At 41.8% G+C, this 22,950-nt stretch overlaps 1 long non-coding RNA gene across 1 annotated transcript in view; it reads left to right on the forward strand.

Annotated features, from left to right (window-relative positions):
• LOC118964841 overlaps positions 1 to 17,937 on the forward strand; it is a 46,018-nt gene extending 28,081 nt beyond the window's left edge. The window contains exons 2-4 of the long non-coding RNA XR_005052021.1: positions 16,861 to 17,090; positions 17,290 to 17,410; positions 17,598 to 17,937. This is a non-coding gene — a long non-coding RNA (uncharacterized LOC118964841). The remainder of the gene's footprint in view (positions 1 to 16,860; positions 17,091 to 17,289; positions 17,411 to 17,597) is intronic.
• Positions 17,938 to 22,950: the final 5,013 nt, after the last annotated feature.

Raw genomic sequence — 22,950 nt, forward strand, 5'->3', positions numbered from 1 at the left:
TGGTCAAGGCAGGCAGAATGGTCAGGCAGGCGGATACAAAGTCCAGAAACAGGCAAGGGTCAAAACCGGGAGAATGCAAAAAGCAGGAGAAAGGGAAACCGCTGGTTGACTTGGAAACATACAAGACGAACTGGCACAGAGACACAGGACACAGGGGTAAATACACTGGGGAAAGTAGGCGACACCTGGAGGTGGTGGAGACAATCACAAGGACAGGTGAAATAGATCAGGGCGTGACAAGAGCAGTCTAGTCATTACACTGTGTCAAAACAAAGCTTTACTGTTAGTAGAAACAGTAGACAGGGCATGTTAGACAATATCATGTTTTGTCATTTAATGTTATTTTTTTTTTTTTTTTTACATTTTAGTCATTTAGCAGACACTCTTATCCAGAGCGAATTAAATAATAAAAATGGACTAGTCTCCAAATAAGACGATAAATTCACCAATACAAATATTTTTCTAATGAAGTGTAGGCCTAGTAAAACTCACTTTTCTCTAACTAAGCCTTGCAGCCCCACTGTCCTGAATGATGGCTCTATAACCCAGGTTTTATCATGGCTGGTGAGCGCTCAACGCTGCAGCTCAGCCTCTGATACAAATTCGCCTCCTCTCAGCCATGTCACTGCCTTGGTCAGAGGTTTGTTTTGTGAGCCTGCATAAGCCTATAATGTACATCTACAGACCACAAAATGCATTTTCATGCCTTTCAATATTGGAGCACCTCCAAATCAAATTACACAATCAACTAGGGCTGGGCGATATGGCCAAAATATTATATCACGGTATTTAATAATAAACGTTCAAAGTTTGCTTTATGAGTAGTGCATGACTCTAGGGTGGCAGCACATACATTCTAAGTGATTTCAATGGGTCTTTCAGCATTCTGATTGTTTTATACTGTTCAATTCAACTTCAACCCTTCAAAAGTCATAATTTTCATCAATTTCTGCATTTGTGATCATTTCCACACTGTCGTGTAGGGCTGCATAATATGGGCAAGTAATCTGGGCCTTATTTTTTACCAAATGTTGCAATTTGACTTGTGATTTGGAGCAAAACACTTGGGTTAACTGTTGGAATCATGGGAATAGAATGTCTATTCCAATTATATAGTTAAAATATAATAGTGGGCACTTTTTATACAGTGTTGTTTTGACATGACAACAAATGAAAATGCCATGGAGGAGTTATTGTGACAGGGTATGAACTAATGTGTTGAACGGTGTTTCCTAGGAGACCCTATAATCTTTGGCTTTAATGAGCATCTTTCCTGTTGATCCTTAGATATGGTAAGTTATGTTACTTTTTCCTTGACTGTAATATTTCATATAGTGGGTATCGCACACTCGTCTTTACCAGCAAACAATTCACACTTATTAAGGTTTAGGCAAAGACCAGATGCTTTGGAAAATATATTTATCACATCAACTGCTCTAGGAATCTGGTCAGCATCTTTCAAAAAGAGGGTTGTGTCATCTGCAAGTTGATTTATGATAATATCTCTGTCCGCTATTGAGATCCCTTTTAAATCATTAGATTTAACAGAACTTGTAAGAAGTTGGGTTGCAAGCAGGAAGAGGTAAGGCGAAATTGAGCAACCTTGCCTAATTCCTCTTTTCAAATCAAATCTAGGAGAAGTGCCATGCTTTAATTTAATTGAACTGTTCCCATTCATATAAAGAGTTTTAATAGTACTACAAAATAATTCCCCAAAGGAGAGAAATAGAAACTCATGTTCCACTGTATCAAAGGCTTTATAAAAGTCTAAGAAGACAATAAAACGATCTTCGAAGGTTAAATCAGAATAGTTAATAAGGTCTAACACCAGTCGGATATTATTAGATATATGTCTATTCCTCATGAAGCAAGATTGGGTCTCTTCTGTAATTGAGTCCAATACTGTATTCATTTTTTTTGCAAATATAGAGGCTAATATTTTGTAGTCATTATTGAGCAGACAGATTGGACACCAATTATCGAGTAGAAGCAAGTCTTTTTTGGGCTTAGGGATTAATATAATCAGACCTTGAGTCAAACTGGGAGGGAGAGGATTATTTACAATGCTTTCAGAAAAGACCTCCAACAGAAAAGGGGCCAACTGTTGAGAAAAAGTTTTGTAAAACTCAGCAGATATACCATCAGTCCCAGGAGTTCAATCAAATAATTGACTTCTTCAACTATAATAGGGTCATCACCCTGTTCCCTCTTAGCCTCCCCAATTGATATCACATCCCCCAGAGAGTCAAAAAAAAGTGTTGAGGAAACCTCACAATACTTAGAACTATATATATTTCTGTAGAAGTTGCAGCTGAAGTTAGAGATTAATTTGGGATCATCTGTGATCAGTAAGCGGAGTGGTCGGGATGTTAACAGAAATAGCCTGTTTATCAAAACATTTAGACACCAGCCAAAAATCTACGCGTGATTGTCTGGAGCATGCCTTATTACTCCATCTGAAAGACTTGTCATTAGGAAACTTTATTCTCCAAATATCTATAATATCAAACCTTCCCATAAACTGCCTCAAAGTTATATTTATAGAAGTGGACTTGGGGGCCATCGGAGGCCATCTATCAATTAAATTATTCAGAGAAATATTAAAATCCCTACCTACAACAAGTAAAGCATTCAGGAACTTGGTTAGCCAATGGACAATACGTTTTTTTCTAAAGATTCAAGTAACTAATCATTTTCAAGTTTGGAATTGTAACCATAAATGTTGGTAATAATAATGTTGTTGTACCCACAGTGACTATTAAAACCTTCCCCAACCAGAAACCGTGGATTGATGGCAGCATTCGCGCAAAACTGAATGCGCAAACCACTGCTTTTAATCATGGCAAGGCGACCGGAAACATGACCGAATACGAACAGTGTAGCTATTCCCTCCGCAAGGCAATCAAACAAGCTAAGCGTCAGTATAGAGACAAAGTAGACTCACAATTCAACGGCTCAGACACAAGACGTATGTGGCAGGATCTGCAGTCAATCACGGATTACAAAAAGAAAACCAGCCCCGTCGCGGACACCGATGTCTTGCTCCCAGACAAGCTGAACAACGTCTTTGCTCGCTTTGAGGACAATGCCACTGACACGGCCGGCTACCAAAACCTGCGGGCTCTCCTTCACCACAGCCAACGTAAGTAAAGCATTTACTCGCAAGGCTCGCAAGGCTACCGGCCCAGACTGCATCCCTAGCCGCGTCCTTAGAGCATACGCAGACCAGCTGGCTGGTGTGTTTACGGACATATTCAATCAATCTCTATCCCAGTCTGCTGTTCCCACATGCTTCAAGAGGGCCACCATTGTTCCTGTTACCAAGAAAGCTAAGGTAACTGAGTTAAACAACTATCCGTAGCACTCACTTCCATCATGAAGTGCTTTGAGAGACTAGTCAAGGATCATGTCACCTCCACCCTACCTGACACCTTCGACCCACTCCAATTTGCTTACAGCCCCAATAGGTCCACAGATGACGCAATCGCATTCACACTGCCCTAACCCATCTGGACAAGAGGAATAACTATGTAAGAATGCTGTTCATTGACTACAGCTCAACATTTAACACCATAGTACCCTCCAAACTCGTCATTAAGCTTGAGGCCCTGGGTCTCGACCCTGCCCTGTGCAACTGGGTCCTGGACTTTCTGACGGGCCACCCCCAGGTGGGGAGGGTAGGAAACAACATCTCCACCCTGCTGATTGGGGCCCCACAAGGGTGCGTTCTCAGCCCTCTCCTGTACTCCCTGTTCACCCATGACTGCGTGGGCATGCTCGCCTCCAAATCAATCATCAAGTTTGCAGACGACACTACAGTGGTAGGCTTGATTACCAACAACGACGAGACGGCCTACAGGGAGGTCAGGAAAATAAACCTCACATTCAACGTCAACAAAACAAAGGAGATGATCGTGGACTTCAGGAAATAGCAGAGGGAGCACCCCCTATCCACATCGACTGGACAGTAGTGGAGAAGGTGGAAAGTTTTAAGTTCCTCGGCATACACATCACAGACAAACTGAAATGGTCCACCCACACAAACAGCATGGTGAAGATTGCGCAACAGCGCCTCTTCAACCTTAGGAGGCTGAAGAACTTTGGCTTGTCAACAAAACCACTCACAAACTTTAACAGATGCACAATCGAGAGCATCCTGTCGGGCTGTATCACCGCCTGGTACGGCAACTGCTCCCCCCACAACCGTAAAGCTCTCCAGAGGGTAGTGAAGTCTGCACAAACCATCACCGGGGGCAAACTACCTGCCCTCCTCAAGGCCATCAGAATGTTAAATAAGCCATCACTTACATTGAGTGGCAGCTGCCAACATATTGATTCAAATCTCTAGCCACTTTAATAATTAAACATTGGATGTAATAAATGTATCATTAGTCACTTTAAACAATGCCACTTTATACAATGTTTAAATACCCTACATTACTCATCTCATATGTATATACTGTGCTCTATACCATCTACTTCATCTTGTCTATGCTTTTTGGCCATCGCTCATCCATATATTTATATGTTCATATTCTTATTAATTCCTTTACCCTTGTGTGTATAAGGTAGTTGTTGTGAAATTGTTAGATATTACTGCACGGTTGGAACTAGAAGCACAAGCATTTTGCTACACTCGCATTAACATCTGCTAACCATGTGTATGTCACCAATAAGATTTGATTTGATTTATGCCTATTTATCAACAGCAAATAATTTGACCGTGTCCTTTGGGGGTTGATACCTTTCTCGTTTAGGTTTTACTTTACTATAACTCTATTTCTAATTGAATTTATTGTAAGGGAAACGAAAACATGCTTGATGTTGCAGTATGCTTTTAGAATAATGCAAAACATATATTTGACTCTATCCAGCGAAGCAAATGACGCCAGCCCACTGAATGAATGACAAATGGATGGAATGGGCAATAATTGTGCAAGTTAATTCCCAATTTAAATTAGGCCTAACTGAATGATGAGGGTGAAGAGGTTCATTTAGTTTAGAACAGCAATAGTGTAAAGATGAGTTTGTGTTATGCCTATTTATCAGCGTTGGGGCTCATGTTAATTCCGCATGCCTTGCAGGTTGGTACCATTCTCTATTCAGAAAGGGCATGTTCTGCAGTTTCTATTACACTTACCTTTGTAAAGTAACTTTCATGATTCAAGAGTGCAGCTCTATTTCCAAAGGCAGCATTGCTCTGGCTACTAGTAACATAATACACTTAAAATTTAAATGCTATTTATTTATGTAATTCATCCTTAAACAATTGTTCATGCACGGTTGCTTTTCTTTAGGAATACAGCAAATTATTTCATCTGTGCACCTGGCAGGTTATATTATTATTAATATTTTTTCTTTGTCAATTTTTGAATTATTATTCGAATCTACTCGAATCTACAAATAAAGTTGATCAAATCAATTAAACTGTAATGTTTTAATTGTAAAGGAAACTAAAATAGGCTACAGGCCTTTGACTTTGTAGAATTAAAACGAAACATATTCTTGACTCTATCTAAACAAATAACTATTGTTTAAAAACAAATATTGATATATTTCCACAAATATTTATTTATGCAAGTAATCATTTATAATAGTTAATGCACTATTTATCAAGCATTGGTGCGGGTTGATATGCATCTGATGCATATCCTAAATGGGACACCTAGCAACGTCCTCTAGTGGGTACTTATAGTGCCTTCGGAAAGTATTCAGACCCCTTGACTTTTTCCACATTACGTTACAGCCTTATTCTAAATTTGATTAAATATGTTTTTTTTCCCTCAGCAATCTACACACGATACCCCATAATGACAAAGCGAAAACAGGTTTTTAGACATTTTTGCAAATGTATAAAAAATCAAAACACAGATACCTTATTTACATAAGTATTCAGGTCCTTTGCTATGAGACTCGAAATTGAGCTCAGATGCATCCTTGATGTTTCTACAACTTTCTACAACTTGACTGTAGTCCACCTGTGGTGGAGACAGGATTGTGTCGAGGGACAGATATGGGGAAGGGTACCAAAACATTTCTGCAGCATTGAAGATCCCCAAGGACGCAGTGGCCTCCATCATTCATAAATGGAAGGAGTTTGGAACCACCAAGACTCTTCCTAGAGCTGGCCACCCGGCCAAACTGAGCAATCAGGGGAGAAGGGCCTTGGTCAGGGAGATGACCAAGAATTCGATGGTCAATCTGACAGAGCTCTAGAGTTCCTCTGTGGAGATGGGAGAACCTTCATGACAGCCCGCTTGGAGTTTGCCAAAAGGCACCTAAAGACACTCAGACGTACAGAGCAAAGTACAGAGAGATCTTTCACGAAAACCTACTACAGAGCGCTCGGGACCTGACTGGCGCCCAGGTTTACCGTCCAACAGGACAACGACCCTAAGCATACAGCCAAGACAACGCAGGAGTGGCTTCGAGACAAGTCTCTGAATGTCCTTTACTGGCCCAGCCAGAGCCCGGACTTGAACCTGATCGAACATCTCTGGAGAGACCTGAAAATAGTTGTGCAGCAACGCTCCCCATCCAACCTGACAGTACTTGAGAGGATCTGCATAGAAGAGTGGGAGAAACTCCCCAAATACAGGTGTGCCAAGCTTGTAGCGCCATACCCAAGAAGACTCAATGCTGTAATCGCTGCCAAAGTGCTTCAACAAAGTACTTCTGTAAATGTTTTTTATTTTTTTTATCGTTAATGAATTTGCAAAAGTTTCGAAAAACCAATTTTAAAATAAGGCTGTAACGTAACAAAATGTGGAAAAGGTCAAGGGGTCTGAATACTTTCCTGAAGGCACAGTATAGGCTGAATGGCGGTTCTGGTGTTGAAGCTTCCTGGGCGGCCAGCAGCTATCACTAGAGGAGGAGAAGGGGGAGGAAGGTAGTCTATTACTGCTTCTTTAATACTCTGCCAACCAGCAGGATATTAGAAATCAAAGTGAAGAAATACACCACAGTGACAAGAAAGAAATTAAGTCAGGTTTGCTCAGAGACTTCATTTGACTAATGTGTTTATAGCCAGAGTAATGAATCAAGTTAAGGAAACAACAGAATAATTCATGTGAGCTGTTCCTGCTAAATAACAAAGTAAATACGGGGAAAACTGTTTTATTTCCCGTTGGAGTGAGCTGGTAGAGATTTTCTCCTCTCAACTAAATGTAATTAGCTAAAACCAGACATCTTCGGCCAGGAGACCTACTTATTGTTTTGTTCTGCATTGTGTTTATTTTTTTTGTTTTGTTGTTAAGTTTTCTGGGGGTATTTGCTTTAAAATGTTGTTAATTATATTTTAACATAATCAAATAAGAGAGTGGAAGTACTGTAAAGTAAACATGTAAACTTTGTAAACTAAACTTCATTCCCTAAATTGAATGACCCCCTCTCAGTATTCATGCTGCTACTCAAAGGGAGTTATTGGGAGAGAGCGTCAAGTTGCTTGCTTGTCATGAACTCAATACTAATGCAAAATCCCTGAATAGATACCATTACACAATATATGAAAAATAGTTCCTAATAGACCTGGGGAATCATGATAGGCACTTTGGAGCAGTTGCATTGACCCACATTACTCCTGGAATAAAAGGCCCTTTCAACATAAACTATCTATTTTTCCACTTAACTTGCTCTTTAGTCCAGAAGTAGGCTTATAAACTTAATCTTGGTCTGTGTACAAATGCCTTTTTGAGTTGCGTCGGGTGATAGTTATTTGGAAATGCTGTCGTCTTGTGCTGTGCCATTAGTTCACAAGGTTAGACTTACATTTAGTTTTCAACAATGGAGATTTGTATAAACCTTGCTGTTTGTCTCTACGACATTTGAAACATTTTGTCAATATACAAATTCAATCTCCAGCTGTCCCATAGTAGTACATGTCGGGAGTCGGAACAAGATAGTGTTTTATGTAATTGTGTGAGCTAAGTTGTTTATGTTGTTAAATTATGGCCTTCCACGTCGTTCATTATTTTCCATAGAACACATATCCACTTGTTGATTATCCCTTACTTATTTGTTTTGGAGACTGAAGTTGTTTCCCTGAAAGAAACATGGTTGACACGCTCGCTGTTGCCAAGCAACGTAGGTTTGCTCCATTTTAACTTGCCGAGCCACCTTGTTGGATCGGATCCACATACCAGCGGCCTTGGAAAAAGGTCCACCATACACATGTTTGTTTGTAGAGTTTGTTTTAATAGAGAGTCCAATAGAGTTCAGGGCAATTGAAAAGCAATAAAGTCATGCACAGAAACACATTTGTTTTCTATCTGTGAATAAATTCATTACATGTGTTGGCATGTCTTTGTTTTATGATGATGGTGGCGATGATTTTGTGTGTGCGTGTGTGTGCGTGCGTGTGTGTGTGTTTATCCAAAACACTGTACTATACATGGAGGAATTGTGATGAATCCACTGAAACATAAAGAATGCATTACACTTTAAAAAAGTTTTTTTACACAGACCATTAAATTCATCAGATTTATTTTTGGTGGTTCATCAAGGAGCCGAGCTGTTGAATATTCATCATGGCCGCTGCCTAGCTCGTGTTCTTAAAATAAGGCTCATTAGCACTCCCAGCCTCTCTCTCTCGCTCTCTCACACAAAAGTTATTCTTCAGAGCTGTTGTCACACTCCGAAGAGAAACACAAACATGTTATTCATCTGAATTCACTGTCTGTACATCAGTGAGCTTCTTCTGTCTTTGTATCTTTTCAACATAGTTATTGTTCGTTGTGCATAGGCTATTGCGTGTTGTGTACCTATTACCATATTTACATGAATAATGAAGATATTTAATTAATTAAAATATATACAGTACCAGTCAAAAGTTTGGACACACCTACTCATTCAAAGATTTGTCTTTATTTTTTACTACTACATTGTAGAATAATAGTGACAACATCAAACCTATGAAATAACACTTATGGAATCATGTTGTAACCAAAAAAGTGTTAAACAAATTCAAAGTACACCCTTTGCCTTGTTGACAGCTTTGCACACTTGGGATTCTCTCAACCAGCTTCACGAGGTAGTTACCTGGAATGCATTTCCAACTACTTGAAGGAGTTCCCACATGCTAAGCACTTGTTGGCTACTTTTGCTTTACTCTGCGGTCCAACTCATCCCAAACCATCTCAATTGGGTTGAGGTCGGTTGATTGTGGAGGCCAGGTTGTTTGATGCAGCAGTCCATCACTCCCCTTCTTGGTCAAATAGCCCTTACACAGCCTGGAGGTGTGTTTTGGGTCATTGTCCTGTTGAAAAACAGATGAAAGTTCCAATAGGCGCAAACCAGATGGGATGGCGTATCGCTGCAGAATGCTGTGGTAGCCATGCTGGTTAAGTGTGCCTTGAATTCTAGCGTCACCAGCAAAACACCCCATACCATCACACCTCCTATTCCGTGCTTCACGGGAGGGGGGGGGGGGGGGGGGGGGGGGGGGACCACACATGTTGAGATAATCCATTCACCTACACTGCGTCTCACAAAGACATGGCGGTTGGAACCAACAATCTCACATTTGGACTCATCAGACCAAGGACAGATTTTGACCGGTCTAATGTCGCTGCTCGTGTTTCTTGGTCCAAGTAAGTCTCTTCTTCTTATTGGTGTCCTTTAGTAGTGGTTTCTTTCTAGCAACTCAACCATGAAGGCCTGATTTCACGCAGTCTCCTCTGAACAGTTGATATTGAGATGTGTCTGTTAATTGAGCTATGTGAAGCATTTATTTGGACTGCAATCTGTACTGCAGTTAATTGCCAATTTCTGAGACTGGTAACTGTAATGAACTTATCTTTTGCACCAGCGGTAACTCTGGGTCTCCCTTTCCTGTGGCGGTCCTCATGAGAGCCAGTTTCATCATAGCGCTTGATGGTTTTTGCGACTACACTTGGAGAAACTTTCAAAGTTCTTGACATTTTCCTAATTGACTGATCTTCATGTCTTAAAGTAATGATGGACTGTGAGACATACACTGTGGGATATACGTAGATATGTTTTCAACATTTTATGTAGCCTACATTACATACAAAACATTTTAATATAAATAATTAATGTAAATTATAATATTACTAACATTACATTTTAATGCAATGTACATACTTGAATTGTGTACATATTTATTTTTGGTATGAGGAGTTTAATTGTAGTACTCTGCTCTGCTCACGCCTCCATTCCTGAAATCTTGTGTTCAGCACAGCAGGTAGTTTCACCTCATCACAGACTCTGCATGGAGGGGTCTACCCATGGGCAACCCATTAATGTCCACTTCGTAACGGCCTCCATATTTTATGACCTACTTCATCAAAGTTTCATAGAAGACTTCACTTGGCACTTCAAAGTTTTTAGAGCAAAGTAATGTTCAAATTGAAAGCTTTACCTGCATGTGACTCTTTGCTTTTGGTTGATGGTTGGACAGCCACAGGAAACTATCTTCACTATCTTTACCACTGCCTTAGGCGGAGTTACTGGAGTAGTACTGTACTGTATGTGATTCATCATCATTGATTTGAAGAGAGGGATTTTTCAGTATATAGATGGTCTTTCCATATACTGTACATCAGTGGAGGCTGGTGACCTGAAACATTGAGGAAGATGGGAGACCTATAGGCGCAGAACACACAGATGACAAAGTGTGTTTCAAAAATCGTCAGACTCACCTATTTTAACCTACAGCATTCAATAAAGACATTTATAGTACAATATTATGGGGAATGGAAATGAGAGGGCTACTTACATAGTGTTGGGAAGGGATCACAGCAGTAATTGAATGAGGGTATGAGGCGTGTTCAGGATTTGACTGAGGAGAGAAAAATGACAACACACTACACAGTTAGACGAAAGAGCTAAGAATTAGTCCAAGCAAGGAGTAAAATCATTGATGTGTAATATTGTGATTGTGCATTTAATTCGCTGTACATACGCTAATGAGAGACAATTGATAGGGGCACTCGCAGTGCCAGTGGATGTGTGGATACATGAGACGTGGCTTCAGTTCATGTCAGGAGAGAGTTGACAATGGTAGTGGAGTGGAGTGGTCCTCACCTCTTAATCAGGGAACAGGAGGGGATTTAGCTGTAAACACAAATAGCAGATACATTCCATTACAGCTGTGCCATCGTAGGTTTGAACTACAAGTTTCTTCATGAAGTTAAACTCAAAATTCACAAAGTCAAACACAGAATGCAAATCTCACCCACTTGACACATTAAAGTAGCCCAATAAACATTCCTGAATCAAGCCCTGATCATCCACATATCTGACCATAACTGAAAACTCCAAGCAGACTGGTGGTACCATAGGTCCCAGAGTGGTGGGGCTATTTCTACCCCCTGTGGCCTGGAGTTTTATCTGTTAACCTAACCAGGAAAACCCTGGACCCCATAAGTTACGACAGTGATTAATCAGTTGTAAAAAGGTTTTACAAGGGCTATGATGGGACCAGTTTTTCCTAATCGGGTTATATGGTTTAAAAAAACTCCTGGCCCTGGGGGGGATGAAAACCCTGTCAAACTGCAGCTACCTTATATTTGTTCATATAAATCATATTTAGACTAGATTAGGAGGGGGATTTCCTCTACCCAGACACAGAGACAGCAACTGATAGACCGTAGAACTCAGTTTGCTTTATGCATGTTTGCAACTTTAGGCTTTATAAAAAAAAATGTACTAACATCAGTCATCACTATTATGTTGATTGGTTAATTCCAGGTAATCATTTTGGATTGAAAACATATAGGCAGCCTAGCCGGCCCAATTTTGAATATAAGCCAAATTTGATCCCATTCACATTTTCTCCTGACACACAAATGGACTATAAATACATACTATTATATACTATTATATACCATTATCAATTAGTTTACCCTGACCAGATGGACTGGGCGAATTGGCAGTATACAGCTGCTCTTATTAGTAGCATACAGTTGATCAGAATGAAAAATAGTATTGTTTCATCCCATACAGCATGTCAGATTTCTAATGTTTAGGTGTAGCCTAGGCTGCTGCAACATTTATTACATTTGTTTTTGCTTGGGTCTGTCCGGAGTGATTACATGTTATCATCTTTGCTAAATAAATACAGGAGGAAAGTGGAAAGCTTACTTGAACGCGTGTCAACCTCTCTTTTTAATCTAACTTTCAATGGATGACGCGATGGAATCTATCAAATCATTCTGAATTGATTTCGACATCATAGAAAAGTTCCATATGTTCAGCAAGTAAAGCATCGTAACGTGCAACTACCGCTGCAAGCTCCTTGTAGTTTCCCTTGTTAGCGGAACTTTCTCTCTTAGCATGTCCTCTTAAAGTCAATACTTGCATGCACCAAAACGCAGTGGTGTGGATATGCTGCTTGAGAAAATGTATCTTACTTTCTCGTTGTGTTGCGCAGTTTGAATACACAGATCTTCATCATGATTGATGCGTCTTTTCCCCAGAAGCTTGAATCTGATGTGGGCATTTACAGTGCCTTGCGAAAGTATTTGGCCCCCTTGAACTTTGCGACCTTTTGCCACATTCAGGCTTCAAACATAAAGATATAAAACTGTATTTTTTTGTGAAGAATCAACAACAAGTGGGACACAATCATGAAGTGGAACGACATTTATTGGATATTTCAAACTTTTTTAACAAATCAAAAACTGAAAAATTGGGCGTGCAAAATTATTCAGCCCCCTTAAGTTAATACTTTGTAGCGCCACCTTTTGCTGCGATTACAGCTGTAAGTCGCTTGGGGTATGTCTCTATCAGTTTTGCGCATCGAGAGACTGACATTTTTTCCCATTCCTGATGGCAAAACAGCTCGAGCTCAGTGAGGTTGGATGGAGAGCATTTGTGAACAGCAGTTTTCAGTTCTTTCCACAGATTCTCGATTGGATTCAGGTCTGGACTTTGACTTGGCCATTCTAACACCTGGATATGTTTATTTTTGAACCATTCCATTGTAGATTTTGCTTTATGTTTTGGATCATTGTCTTGTTGGAAGACAAATCTCCGTCCCAGTCTCAGATCTTTTGCAGACTCTATCAGGTTTTCTTCCAGAATGGTCCTGTATTTGGCTCCATCCATCTTCCCATCAATTTTAACCATCTTCCCTGTCCCTGCTGAAGAAAAGCAGGCCCAGACCATGATGCTGCCACCACCATGTTTGACCGTGGGGATGGTGTGTTCAGCTGTGTTGCTTTTACGCCAAACATAACGTTTTGCATTGTTGCCAAAAAGTTCCATTTTGGTTTCATCTGACCAGAGCACCTTCTTCCACATGTTTGGTGTGTCTCCCAGGTGGCTTGTGGCAAACTTTAAACGACACTTTTTATGGATATCTTTAAGAAATGGCTTTCTTCTTGCCACTCTTCCATAAAGGCCAGATTTGTGCAATATATGACTGATTGTTGTCCTATGGACAGAGTCTCCCACCTCAGCTGTAGATCTCTGCAGTTCATCCAGAGTGATCATGGGCCTCTTGGCTGCATCTCTGATCAGTCTTCTCCTTGTATGAGCTGAAAGTTTAGAGGGACGGCCAGGTCTTGGTAGATTTGCAGTGGTCTGATACTCCTTCCATTTCAATATTATCGCTTGCACAGTGCTCCTTGGGATGTTTAAAGCTTGGGAAATCTTTTTGTATCCAAATCCGGCTTTAAACTTCTTCACAACAGTATCTCGGACCTGCCTGGTGTGTTCCTTGTTCTTCATGATGCTCTCTGCGCTTTTAACGGACCTCTGAGACTATCACAGTGCAGATTTATACGGAGACTTGATTACACACAGGTGGATTGTATTTATCATCATTAGTCATTTAGGTCAACATTGGATCATTCAGAGATCCTCACTGAACTTCTAGAGAGAGTTTGCTGCACTGAAAGTAAAGGGGCTGAATAATTTTGCACGCCCAATTTTTCAGTTTTTGAGTTGTTAAAAAAGTTTGAAATATCCAATAAATGTCGTTCCACTTCATGATTGTGTCCCACTTGTTGTTGATTCTTCACAAAAAAATACAGTTTTATATCTTTATGTTTGAAGCCTGAAATGTGGCAAAAGGTCGCAAAGTTCAAGGGGGCCGAATACTTTTGCAAGGCACTGTATATGCTCCCTGCTTTTTTTTCCTTCACATTTAGCTGAACAATTTTTGTTCTTCAGGTTACTGTACCCCCCTTTCACCCAAGGCTCAGACTTTCCAAAAAGCAGGCAAGCCAGAAACACAAGCGGCTTGATGAAAGGTTCCCTGTTAACCAGCTATACTTTTGATACCAATTGGTATTGAACTCCCTCACTTTTTCATCCTTCTTCATGAAACTGATCTCAGGCAGAGGTCGATCCTCAGTTTTAGTTTGCACCTTTTTAGTGTACCCCAGAGATTGAAATCGGTTCTTCAATAAAAAGTCAACCGCGTTTTCAGTAGCGTTGGTACTTGCTACTGAAGTTAGCAAGGCAAATTAAAATAAATTGCGCTAATTGGACAGTTCTAAGTTCTAAAACCAAGAAAACGATTTATTATCTACCTCTTCCGTCTCCTGTAATTTGAGGAAACAAATTTTATTTGAATAATATCCCAAAAATTCTCAACTATCACTTTTCAATCCCTATCCAAAAATGTCACCAACTCACCAAGCTTATCAACACATAGAACTCCCCCCCCCCCCCCCACAATAATGCTCTGCGGCACAACCCCAATACAACAGATTAGGTTTATTCTCTGATTCCAATCCTATGATTGGATGGGCAACATGTCAGTTCATAATGCAAGAGCTTTGATTGGAGGTCGTCCTCCGAAAGTGGTCATAATTACCATGTAGGTCTATGGATGGGGTTGAGGCCTACAAGACTCCTAGCTTTTGTATTGAAGTCAATGCACCCAGAGGAGGACAGAAGCTAGCTGTCTTCCGGCTACACCATGGTGCTTTCCCAGAGAGTGCTGTTGAAGTTACTATAGGCCTTCCTTGCAAAACTGTGTGTTTTAATCAATTATTTGGGGACATAGCCTTTTTAGATAAAACTATACTCTTTTTTTCGTGTTTCACAATTTTTATTTTCATTAAATTTTACTGAGTAGGATGGTCCTCCCCTTCCTCTTCTGAGGAGCCTCCACTGCTCTACATCCAGTTTTACAAGAACAAACAGAATTCCTAACATGCCACATTTTCAGTAGATGAAAGAAAATCATCAATGCCTTTTATGTATAGTTGAAATCAATCAATAAATCAATTAAATTATATTTGTCACGTGCGGCGAATACAACAGGTATAGACTTTGCCGTGAAATGCCATACTTACGAGCCCTTTCCCAAAAATGCAGAGTAAAAGAAAGAAATACAATTTTAAAAATAAATAGTAACATAATACAATAACAATAACGAGCCTATATACAGTAAATATTTTTGCTAGCTAGGGCCATCTACTTTAAGGGCTGCCTGTCTTCCCAATAGCCTACATGGTGTGTGAACTGCTGACTGATCATAATTTGCAGATGTTTGATGACACATCAACCAGGATCAAGAGGCAGGGCAATTTGTGACTTGTTTTAGTAATCAGTGGCAGTATTGGAGGGGGAGTGGTTTCTCCTGTCCTAAACATTCAGCAATTAGTACCGGGACGTGTGCTCTTCACCTCTGCTAGCATTTAACGTTAATACTTCAATCACCCCTGGCTTCTCAGTGGCAGCTGTAAGTGGCGGTCTCGTCGGCAAAACTGAGACCGTCACCAAAACAGACGCTTCTCCTGAGTTGTTCTGCGAAATTGTTCGAGGAAGTAAGAGAGGAAGGCTCCACACCACTCTCTCACTTGAGGATATTACCCAGTTATTTTCTGATGATCTAATGTTGCTCTTTCGTAGTTTTGGCAACTATATGTGTGTTTTTTTTACCTGTTCACTTCGTTCGTCCCGGTGGTGGCACAGCGCTACTCATTTCTCCTAACTGGAGATTTTCTCCTTTCTCCCTCTCTCACCTGTCCATCTGCTCATTTGAATTCCATGCTGTCCACTCAAGCTTAACATTGTTGTCATCTATCGCCCACCAGGTGCCCTTGGAGAGTTCCTTAATGAGCTTGACACCTTGATAAGCTCATTTCCTGATAAGGGCTCACCGCTCTTCGTACTTGGCGACTTCAACCTCCCGACGTCGGCCTTTGATTAACTTTCTCTTTCCCCTCCTTGCCTCTTTTGCCCTCACCCTTTCCAAATCCCCTCCAACTCACAATGCAGGCAATATGCTTGACCTCATCTTTACTAGAGGCTGTTCACATACTAATCTCACTGCAATCCCCTTCCAGGCCTCTGATCACTACTTTGTTTCTTTCTCTGTCTCGTTTTCCTCCAACCCTAGTCATTCAGCCCAGATGGTCATGTGCCATCACAATCTTCGCTCTCTCTCTCCCACTACTCTCTCCTCTTCTATCCTATCATCTCCTGCTTCTCCCTCCTATCTTCTTATTTTGCCTATTCGACCCTACCCTCCTCCCTTGACTCGCACTGTACCCTTTCCACCCGGACGGCTCGGCCCTCCCCTCCTGTTCCGTGACTTATCGCGAGCTTACAGAACAGGTCTGCGAGCAGCTGAACGAAAATGGAGGAAAACTAAACTTCCAGAGGACCTATCATCCTTTCACTCTCTACCTTCTCTTCTTCTGCTGATAGAGCCACTTTATATCACTCTAAATTTCAAGTTTCTGCCTCTAACCCTAGGAAACTCTTTTCCACCTTCTCCTCAACCCACCACCCCCTCCCCCTCCCTCCTCTCTCTCTGTGGACAACTTTGTCAACCACTTTGAAAAGAAGGTTGACAACATCCGCTCCTCATTCATTCAGCCTATTGAGTCCACACATAACTACCCTACGCATTGACCTCTTTCTCCCCTCTCTTTCCAGATGAAATCCTGCGACCAGTGAGGTCTGACCGCCCGAGAACCTGCCCATTTGACCCCATCCCCTCCACCCTTCTCCAGACTATCTCTGGAGACCTTCTCCCATACCTCACTTCCTTCATCAACTCATTCCTGACCACTTGCTGCGTCCCCTCTGACTTCAAAATGGCCCGCGTCGCTCCCCTCCTCAAGAAACCAGCACATGACTCATCTGACGTCAAAAACTATAGACCGGTATCTTTTTATTTTCTTTCCAAAACACTTGAATGTGCTGTCTCTGATGATCAACTCTCTCGTTATCTCTCCCAGAATGATCTTCTTGACCCTAACCAGTCAGGCTTAAAGATGGGTCACTCAACCGAGACTCTTCTCTGTGTTATGGAGGTTCTCTGCACTGCCAAAGCTGACTCTCTCTCTGTTATCATCCTCCTAGATCTATCTGCTGCCATCGATACCGTGAACCATCAGATCCTCCTCTCCACCCTCTCAGGGCTGGGATCTCAGGCTCTGCACACTATTATATTGCATCCAACCTGGCAGACCGCTCCTACCAGGTGATGTGGAGAGGATCTATGTCTGCACCACATACTCTCACTACTGGTGTCCCCCAGAGCTCGGTTATAGGCCCTCTTCTCTCTATACACCAAATCACTCGGCTCCGTCATATCCTCACATGGTCTCTCCTATCATTGCTATGCGGATGACACTCTGCTTTTTTCCTTCTCCCCTTCTGACACCCAGGTGGCAACACGCATCTCTGCGTGCCTGGCAGATATCTCAAATTGGATGTCGGCCCACCACCTCAAGCTCAAACATGACAAGATGGAGCTGCTCTTCCTTTCAGTAAGGCCTGCACGCTCAAAGACCTATCCATCACGGTTGACCACTCCACAGTGTCACCCTCCCAGAATGCAAATAACCTTGGCTTGACCCTGGACAACCGTCATTCTCTGCAAACATCACAGCAGCAACTCACTCCTGCAGGTTCAGGCTCTACAACATCCATGGAATATGACCCTGAATAATACAGGAAACGGTGCATGTTGTAATCCAGGGACTTGTCATCTCCCATATGGACTACTGCATCTCACTGTTGGCTGGGCTACCAGCGTGTGCCATCAAACCCCTGTAACTTATCCAGAATGCTGCAGCCTGCCTGGTTTTCAACCTTCCCAAGTCACCCCACTCCTCCACACACTCCTCCACACACCTTCAGGCTATGCTCAAACCCTACACCCCAACCCGAGCACTCTGTTCTGCCACCTGGTCTCTTGGCCACTCTGTCTTGGCACCCCAATGGTGGAACCAGCTTCCCCCAGAAGACAGGACAGCAGAGTACCCGCCCATCTTCCGAAAGCACTTGGAACTCTACCTGTTCAAAAAGTATATTAACCTTTCTGATCTCCCCATCCCGGATCCGGGATCGTGAATACAGACTCAAGCTCATTACCATAACGCAACGTTAACTATTCATGAAAATCGCAAATGAAATGAAATAAATATGCTAGCTCTCAAGCTTAGCCTTTTGTTAACAACACTGTCATCTCAGATTTTCAAAATATGCTTCTCAACCATTGCAAAACAAGCATTTGTGTAACAGTATTGATGGCTAACGTAGCATTTAGCATTAGCATTCAGCTGGCAACATTTACACAAAAAAACAGAAAAGCATTCAAATAAAATCATTTACCTTTGAAGAACTTCAGATGTTTTCAATGAGGAGACTCTCAGATAGCAAATGTTCAGTTTTTCCTGAAAGATTATTTGTTTAGGACAAATCGCTCCGTTTTCTGCGTCACGTTTAGCTATGAAAAAACCCCTGTATCCAGGAATGTGTAAATCTATCAGCAAGCTCATTAGCATAACACAATGTTAACTATTCATGAAAATCGCAAATGAAATGAAATAAATATGCCATCTCTCAAGCTTAGCCTTTTGTAAACAACACTGTCATCTCAGATTTTCAAAATATGCTTCTCAACCATAGGAAAACAATCATTTGTGTAAAAGTAGCTAGCTAGCGTTAGCATTTAGCGTTAGCATTAGCGTTAGCATTAGCGTTAGCATCCAGCACGCAACATTTCAACAAAAACATAAAAGCCTTCAAATAAAATAATTTACCTTTGAAGAACTTCTGATGTTTTCAATGAGGATGCTCTCAGTTAGATAGCAGATGCTCAGTTTTTCCAAAAAGATTCTTTGTGTATTAGAAATAGCTCCGTTTTATACATCACATTTGGCTACCAAAAAAAATCTGAAAATTCAGTCCTCAAAACGCAAACTTTTTTCCAAATTAACTCCATAATATCGACTTAAAACATGGCAAACGTTGTTTAGAATCAATCATCAAGGTGTTTTTCACATATCTCTTCATTGATACATCGTTCTTGGACACATGGTTTCTCCCCTATATCAAATGGAAAAGTACGAGCAGCTGGCAATTGCGCACCGAATTCCACGCAGGACACCAGGCGGACACTTGGAAAATGTAGTCTCTTATGGTCAATCTTCCAATGATATGCCTACAAATACGTCACAATGCTGCTAAGACCTTGGGCGAACGACAGAAAGTGTAGGCTCATTCCTTGCGCAATCACAGCCATATAAGGAGACAATGGAAAACAGAGCTTCAGAAATTCTGCTAATTCCTGGTTGATGCATCATCTTGGTTTCGCCTGTAGAATGAGTTCTGGGGCACTTACAGACAAAATCTTTGCAGATTCTGAAACTTCAGAGTGTTTTCTTTCAAAAACTGTCAAGAATATGCATAGTTGAGCATCTTTTCGTGACAAAATATCGCGCTTAAAACGGGAACGTTTTTTATCCAAAAATGAAATAGCGCCCCTAGAGATCTAACAGGTTAAATAATCCCCCTCCACACCTTGACCCCCCCAGCCACAACGTGTGTAATAATTTCATAGTGAGTCGTACGAGAGTGCGGTGATATACAATTTTTTAATGGCAGACGCTCGGGAATCCTACAATTTTAGGATGAGTTTCACGTCCTACAGAAGAGATCGGTTGCGTGACGAGCACTGCAAAAGAGTGACTCGATCTGACGTAAGACAATTATTGGCCCTGTCATGCCAGGCCAGCTCAATCTAAAATATTTGAAATAAATGAACACTATTTGAACCCAAGTCATGGACCTGGCCTGCAAACTACTGTTCTGTGAGCAGCTACAGATGGGCCCGTTGCCAGCCGTCTCTTTCTGCGGTCAGGTAGGCAGGCTGCAGTGTGTGCCAGACGACAGTATGTCTGGGGTAATGGGCATGCTGGCCAGCCTCAGATTGCTGCTGGAGCCCGGCTGGGGCTCTGGGACAGGAGATTAGCCCGGTGCCCAGACCTGATATGCAGCTAACGGTTAGGGCCAAGCACTGATAGATAATTGGACAGAGAAGGGAGGGACGGAGATTGAACCGGTAGAACTGCCTGGATATCCACATTATCTGAGAAGGAGGACACTGATATACAGTATGCATAAATCTTTTGGGAATTTTTTTTGGAGAAAAAACTGGCGCAGCTCTGGCCTTTTAGCCATCTTGGCATTCATCAGAATCAGTTCTCTCACGTTTGGCAGAGGAAGCTAACTAGACTGACTCAAGCGGTGATGTCACATTCAGATGAGGGAAAAGTAAATATTGTTTACATCACAACAGAGTGCTGGTAGAATTCTAAGAGTCAAACTCATGTTTTGTTGGTCCATATTGAAGCGGCTTTCAAAAGAAGGGGATTGGCGTGTGTTAAAATAATTTGGATTGCTGCCCTACACTTCTGTCTGTTGTTGTAAAAATTGTGCTGTGGTCCCCCATACAACAAATAATCTGTCTATCCTTTTCCCCAGCAATATCTTAATTTAATGCCCTCCTGTATTTCTCACTGTCACTCTGTCCTCGTCAGAGTCCTGTGACTTGTGTGGCATGTTTGCGTTATCATCACAACATCCCCGAGTAGGGTCGCCCATAAATCATCATAACACTTCTGAAATAGAATGAGGCCTTATAGGTAACGCAGGGTACATAAAAAGAGAGTTCCCTCAGGGATCTCAGGGGAATGGCTGTTAAATGATGTGGCCTCCTCCAGGACATGCCTCCGCTCATTCACTCCAGACATAACAGCCCCGAGGGAAGAAGGAAATATGCAACGTTGTTGACAAGAGACAAAGAGAGCGAGAACATGAAGAAAGAGAGTTGGAAATACAGAACAAGGGGCTTGACAAACAAGGTTTTCCCCTCAGACCCGGGTTCAAATACTATTTCTGTAACCATAAACACCACCCCACTCATTAATCAGGTATTCTAGGCAGAATAGAGCAAACACTCAAAAATGTCAAATAGTATTTGAACCCAGGTCGGATCCCACATTACCCCAATTGGTATGCTCCTATCCCTCCTATCCCCTGCTCATTAATTATCCATGTGAAGTAATAACATGCCTGATTACTGCCTTAAATTGCTATAGACAAAGGCTCTTTTTTCATGGGGAAATTATGAACCCAATGAAAAGCCTGGCAATCATGATGATTGATGGTGTTTGTTTTATTAGTCTAGAGCTTCATCCCTAGTCGGTGTACCGGCAGCAAGGCCCTGAGAGAGTGGAGTGGCGATCAGTGTGATGGGTACAGTGCAGTGTGCACAGTACTCTCTTAACACAAGTCAGCCCAAAAGCACACATTGAGAGTGTACTTGTGCAGTACAGATAATGATAGTTTGTTATGTAAGACTGAAGTATCGCTCTCTGAGGTTTTTGCCTTTGACATAAACCTATGCCTGATAATGCCTGGTTCTTCGTGTTTATTGTTTCTGTTGAACCATTGACGTAACCCCTAACCTCTGAAGACTGCACCAAATAAACTCTAAAGAAACTCTGTCAATAAATGTTGAAACTCCTAGAAAAAGCATCAATAACTCCTATACATCCCTTTGTTTCTCTTCTATTCACATACTATTCCTCTGTTCTCTTCTGCTTTACTCTAGTCTACTCTATTGCACTGTTGTGATCTCCAAGCCTAGCCTAGCTCTGTTTGCTGCCGCTGAGACAGATCAGACCTGAACTGCTGATGGGGGTGATTGGGTAGCCTTCTGCTCCCGCTGGTACCTCTCTGCCACCACCATGCCCCCTCTTGGTGCCACTGCATGGCTCATTGACCTATCACACAGCAACTGGCTGGCTTGGCCCACTGTGAACACAGAGGCTGTGTGCCAAATGGCACCCTATGCCCTACATAGTGCACCAGGGACCTCTGGGCTTTGGTCAAAAGTTGTGCACTATATAGGGAATTTGGGACACATCCGGGGACTCTTCTGGGCCGCCACTTTTCTGCCTCCTGGTATCCAGCTGTGGGGTGATTGAAACAAGAGTGAGCTCTTGTCAGGGAGTCTCGTCACCATGTAATTGAATTCAGCAATGTTTCACAGGGTGCACCAAAGCATATCCCCATGGAAAGAGCTAGGGTACACTCAGCACTTAACTGACAAAGCCATGGCCTCGCACACATGGCACAACAAGCAAACAAACACATGCACACAAGGAACCACAGACACACGCATACAAACAAGCACAGGTAGTGGTGCTACTGAGTGTATCGCTAACAGATACAAACCCTGACTATAGTAGAACGGGCAATGACTCGTTTGGAGTGCGTTGGAGAAATGTCCTATTAAGATGTTTCAAACAGATATGGCAGTACTTACTTTTAAATGTGCTGGTTTGGCAATTTTCCCAGGACCAATCAACCAGATAAATATTTTCCAATTTGTGCTAAAAAGCTCATTCTTGTGTAAGCTTTGTAAATGTTAGCTAACAAATAGAGGCAAAATCATTTAAGAAGATGTTGTTTAAGGAGCAGTATTGAGGTACGCTTCAATTAAAAAAACCTTAATGAACCAAGATAGTAATGTACTGCACTGTATTGTTTCTTTTTAAAGATAGTTTTTATTTTTTTGGACTGCCTGCCTCTGAGTCACTATCCTAACACACCGGAGGGGTGTACTCAGTGCCTTTCCTAGCCCAGCGGTCGCACACCATGTGAATACTGGCACCCATTGTTTGGTGCCGCAGCTCCGACCTTGGCAGTGGCAGGGGCTCACCAAGC

The sequence above is a fragment of the Oncorhynchus mykiss genome, chromosome 1 (assembly GCF_013265735.2).
Source record: "Oncorhynchus mykiss isolate Arlee chromosome 1, USDA_OmykA_1.1, whole genome shotgun sequence".
In the NCBI taxonomy this organism is placed as follows: Eukaryota; Metazoa; Chordata; class Actinopteri; order Salmoniformes; family Salmonidae; genus Oncorhynchus; species Oncorhynchus mykiss.